The sequence below is a fragment of the Cervus canadensis genome, chromosome 17, assembly GCF_019320065.1.
Source record: "Cervus canadensis isolate Bull #8, Minnesota chromosome 17, ASM1932006v1, whole genome shotgun sequence".
Lineage (NCBI taxonomy): Eukaryota > Metazoa > Chordata > Mammalia > Artiodactyla > Cervidae > Cervus > Cervus canadensis.
The window spans coordinates 31414640-31420639 of NC_057402.1; positions in this window are offsets into that span (position 1 = coordinate 31414640).

The following is a 6000-nucleotide window of genomic DNA, read 5'->3' on the forward strand; positions in this document are numbered from 1 at the left end:
AACAAATTATTTCATATGGAGGCAAATACCAGAAGGATTTGGAAATTACCTGTTTATTCTGAAAACTACTGAGGTCATAGTTCTATATGATACAGACATATATCATTCTTCTAATATGCATTTTGAAATTTTAATAATTTAGAAAGGTCTGATGTTGATCTAGAAGTCAATAAACAAACTGATGTGCCACTGAAGAAATTCAAATATTTTTAGAAATGAAGTTTGTGATAAATAAGACTTTTCAAAGAAGCTAGGAAAGATGATCAAATAATTGGCATAATTGGGTAGACAATGTTGTGCAGATCATCACAAGCCTCATACAGAAAACTAAGGCAGGATGTCTCAATGTAGAAATGGTAAAGTACTGTCTTGGTGATTTTCAAATTTACCATCACATTTTTAGTGAAGAAAGCCTGCTCACAGCACTAACATAAAACTTACATATTCTTCACAAAGTATAATCCCTCCTTCCTTGAAAAGAGTAAACTTCTTTAAACCTCTTCTAGCAGTTAGATTCTGAGTCAGAGGGCTGACTTGAAGTTCCATCTCTGCACACCAACTTTGTAACTTTGGGTAAACAACATTACTTTTGAACCTCTGCTTCTCTGTTAAAAAAATTTAAAAAAAAGGAAGAATAACTGCTGATAAAAACAGGCTGTCTCATTTAATTTCATGGCAACCCTATGTAGACATGCTTTGAAAACAATAAAGCACCTACATAAGTAATTGTTACTAGAGCGATTATTGCTTAATAGGACAAATTCATCTACAACTCTTAAGAGAAAAAGAATATTTCCAGGACTTGTTAATAGATATATATTTTTTTCTAAGGGTCAATGTTTCTAATTAGAATATATTGCACTTTTTTACAGTTCTATTGTAGAAATATCACATTCTAAGAATGAATTACAGAGGGAGGTGGGAGGGGGGATCGGGATGGGGAATACATGTAAATCCATGGCTGATTCATGTCAATGTATGACAAAAACCATTACAATATTGTAAAGTAATCAGCCCCAACTAATAAAAATAAATGAAAAAAAAAAACCAATTAGAATTGGAAAAGAAAAAAAAATATAAATAAAAACTTTCTACACTGTTAAAAAAAATAATAATAAATTACTATATTCTACTGCTAAGAAGTACCTGAACTCAACTATAAAAAATAGAAGTAAGCAAAAAATCTAAACAGACACTTTACCAGATAAAATATACTGATGGTGAGTAAGCATATGACAAAATGTCCAACATCATAGGTCCTTAGGGAATTGCAAATTAAAATGAGATACTACTACTCACATTATTAGAGAGGGAATAATGCAAAACACAACACCAAATGTTAGTAAGATGTGAAATAACAGGAATTTTCACTCAGTGTTGGTGAGAGTGTAAAATGGTACTGTCACTTTGTAAGACAAATTAGTAGTTTCTTACAAGACTAACGTATCCTTACCATATAAGCCAACTATTGCCCTTAATAGTATTTAGGAAAGAGAGTTGAAAATGTATGCCCACACAAAAACCTGCATGTGAATGTTTATAGTGGTTTTATTCTTGTCAAAACTTAGAAACAATCAAGATGCTTTTCAATAAGTGCATAGATACACTGTGGTACATCCATACTATGAAATATTATTCAGCACTAAAAAGAAATGAGCTATCCAGCTCTGAAAAGACATAGAAAAAACTTAAATGTATATTACTAAGTGAAAGAAGTTAACTGAAAAGGCTACATACTGTATGCTCCAACCATTATATATGACATTCTGGAAAGGCAAAATTATAGAGATAGTAAAAGGATCAATAGTGACCAAGGATTAGGAGGGAGGAAGGATGAATAGTTGGAGCACAGATGATTTTTAGGACAATAAAACTACTCTGGGAGACCAGTCAAGATGGTAGAGCAGAAAGACCCTGACTTCACCTCCTCTCACAAGGACCCCAAAATCACAACTATCTGCAGAAGAAAATCCATGAAAAAGACTGAAACATACCCAAAAAGCTCTTCTACAAATAAAGATATGAACAAAGAACCACAGTAAGATGGATAGAAGGGGTAGACTAGCCATATAAAAATGCCATACCCCCCAGGTAGGCAACACAAAAACTGGAAAATAATTATATTGCAAAGTGTCTCCCACAGGTGTAAGAGTCCTGAGCCCTATTTCAGGCCCCCAGACGCAGAGGTCCTGATGTAAGAAGATGAGCCCCTTAAGCATTTGACTTTGAAGACCAGCAGGACTTAATTTTGGGAGCCCCACAGGACTGGGGGATACAGAGACTTCACTCTTGAATGGTGCACATAAAATCTCACATGCACTATGGTCCAGAGAAAAAGCAATAATTTGATAAGAGCCTCAGGCAGACCTACTTGATGGTCTTGGAGGGCCTCCTAGAGAGGAGGTGGGGTTGGGGGTGTGTGTGCCTCACCCTCCAGACACAGACACTGGTGGCAGACATTGGGAAACATTCTACCTTGTGAACACCACTGTTAGCAGCTGCCATTTTAGTTTATTAGTACCAAGCTTCCCCCCACCAAACAGCCTGTAGGCACCAGTGTTGGGACATCTCACATCAAACAAAAATTGAGTGGGGACACACCCCCATTCACCAGCAGACAGGCTGCCTAACACTTCCTGAGCCCATAGCAGCCTCTAGACTGCCTCTAGACACAGCTCACCCATCAGAGGTTCAAAACCCAGTTCCACCCATCAGTAGGCAGGCACTGGCCCTTTCCTCTAGGAAGTCCACACAAGACTCTAGACAAGCCTCACCAACCCGGGGGGAAGACACCTGAAATCTACAATCCAGCAGCATGTGGATCCAGCCCACCCACAGCAGGCCAACCCTACTCTGAAACCAGCTGGGTCCTGGCTCTATCTGCTAACAGGCCAACACAAGCTTCAGGACACTCTGGACCCTATATCCAGTTGTGTCAGGACCTCCCCCCTCCCCCCACCCTCAACACCACCACCACAAATGATTTAAAATGAGCTCAGGTATCCCTGAGTCCCACAGCCAGATTCCAGGAAAGAGCTGTGCCTGTCAGTAGCCTGGCACAAACTCCAAGACCTGACTTTACCTGCCAATAGGTAGGCAACAACCCCAGAGTCACAGAGACCCTGAATCCACCCATCAGTGAGCCAGTAGTAGCCTGTGGGACCCCTAGAGTTCTGCAGTCAGCTGCCTCATGACCAGGCCCTGCCAAACAGCAGCCAGCAGCATCTGTACAAGGCAGGACCTGGCAAGCAACTAGGCTGGAGAGGACCAGGCCTATCAGACTGCCCACATAGTCAGCCCTCCACAATCGGACATAAGCAGCCCTCTTAGGGGAACCCCTGGAGCATATAGCTTGACAGATGAGAGTGAAGTGCACTTCTGGGACACATAAGAAGTCTCCTACAGAAGGCCACTTCTCCAAGGGTGAGAAATGTAACTAACGTACCACATACATAAAAATACGAATAGAAACTTAGATAAAATGATGTGGCAGACGAACATGTTCCAGACAAACAAACAAGATAAAACCCCAGAAAAAGTGAGGGGATGGAAAAAGGTATTCCACACAATGGAAAACAAAAGAAAAGTGGAGCTGCAGTAGTTATATAAGACAAAATAGACTTTAAAATAAAGACTGTGACAAGAGACAAGAGTGACACTACATAATAGTCAAGGAGTCAATCCAAGAAAAAGATATAACAATTGTAGCTTTATATCACCTCAGTATATAAGAAAATTATTAACAGACACAAGAGAAACTGACAGTAACACAATAACAGTGGGGACCTTTAACACCTCACATTTACATGAATGGATGGGTTACGTAGACAGAAAATGAAAAAGGAAACACAGACTTTAAATAACACTTTAGATTACATGGCTTTAATTAATATGTATAGAGCATTCCATCAGAAAGCAGCAGAACACACATTCTTTTCAAGTGCACATGGAACATTCTTCAGGATAGATGACATGCTAGGCCACAAAACAAAGCTTGGTACATTTAAGAAAGTTGAAAATGTATCAAGTATCTTTTCCAATCACAATGTTATGAAACTAGAAATCAAGTACAAGAAAAGAATTACAAAAAACACAAACAGAAGAAACCTAAACAATATGCTATTAAACAACCAATGAATCACTGAAGGAATTCTTAAAAATAAAAAATTATAAATCAATATCAATGATGAATATACATACAAAAATATTCAACAAAATTCAACATTAATTTATGAAAAAAGGTCTCTAAAAGTGGGCATAGAGGTAACATACCTCAACATAATAAAAGTGATATATGACAAAACCATAGCAAACATCATACTCAATGGTGAAAACCTAAAAGCATTTCCTCCAGGATGAGGAACAAGACAAGGATGTCTACTCTCACCACTTTTATTCAACATAGATTTGGTAGTCCTAACCATGGCAATCAGAGAAGAAAAAGAAAAGAATACAAATTGGAAAGAAAGAATTAAAACTGCTTTGCAGATGACATATACTACACATAGAAAATCCTAAAGATGTCACCAGAAAACTATTAGAGCTCATCAATGAATTTGGTAAGGGTGCAAGATACAAATTAGTATCTTGCAAAATTAGAAATTTTGCATTCTATACAGTAGCAATGAAAAATCAAAAAGAGAAAGTAAGAAAACAATTCCACATACCATCACATCAAAAATAATCAAATACATAGGAATAAACCTATGCATAAGAGGCAAAAGACGTATACTCCCAAATCCATAAGACGCTGATGAAAGAAATTATAGGTGACACCAACACATGGAAATATACCCTGTGTTCTCTAATTGGAAGAATTAATATCGTTAGGATGACCATACCACCCACAGGCAATCTACAGATTCAGTGAAATCAATGGCCTTTTTTTTTTTTTTTTTCTCAGAACTAGAACAAATAACCTTAAAATTTTTATGGAAACACAAAAGACCCCAAATAGCCAAAAAAATCTTGAAAAAAAAGACAGTTGGAGGAATCACACACTTTGATTTCAAACTATAGTAAAGTTACAGTCATCTAAACAGTATGGTACTGGCACAAAACCAGACACATAGATCAACAGAAAAAAGTAGAGAGCCTTTAATTAAACCCACACACTTACAGTCAATTAATCTATGACAAAGGAGGCAAGAATATACAATGGAGAAAAAAGTTTCTTCAGTAAACAGTTCTGGTAAAATTGGACAGCTAAATGTACAGGAATGAAATTAGAATATTCTCTAACAAAAAAAAAATATTCTCTAACACTATGTACAAAAATAAACTCGAAAAAGATTAAAGACCCAAATGAAAGACTGGATACCATTACCCTCCTAGAGGAAAACATAGGCAGAACTCTTAGTCATATATTGCTGAAATACTTTTTTGGATCTGTCTTCTAAAGTAAAGGAAATAAAACAAAAAGTAAATGGAGCTAATTAAACATAAAAGCTTGTGTACAGCAAAGGAAACCACTGATAAAACAAAAAGACAAGGTACTGAATGGGAGAAAGTATTTGCAAATGATATGATCAATGAGGGATTAACATTCAACATATATAAATAGCTCATTCAATTCAAGATCAAAAAAAAAAAAATAACCCAATTAAAAAATGGGCAGAAGAACTGAATGGGCATTCTTCCAAAGAGAAAATGTAAATGGCCAACAGGCCCTTAAAAAGATGCTCAACACTGCTAATCATTAGGGAAATTCTTAATCAAAACCACAGTGAGATATAACCTCACACCAGTCAGAATGGCTATCATCAAAGTAAAGTAAAATATATTCTTTATATTTTAAGAAGTATTTTTTTCCAAACATGTGTGTGTATATATATATACATATATATATATATATATAATTTCATTTGCCAGAAACATAGATGCAGTTTTAAATAATAAAAATTAAAATTGAACTGCCACATAGGATAGACCAGGATTTTTTTTTTTGGGGGGGGGGGAATTAGTTTTTTGATAACACTATATTCAGAATTCTAAACATCT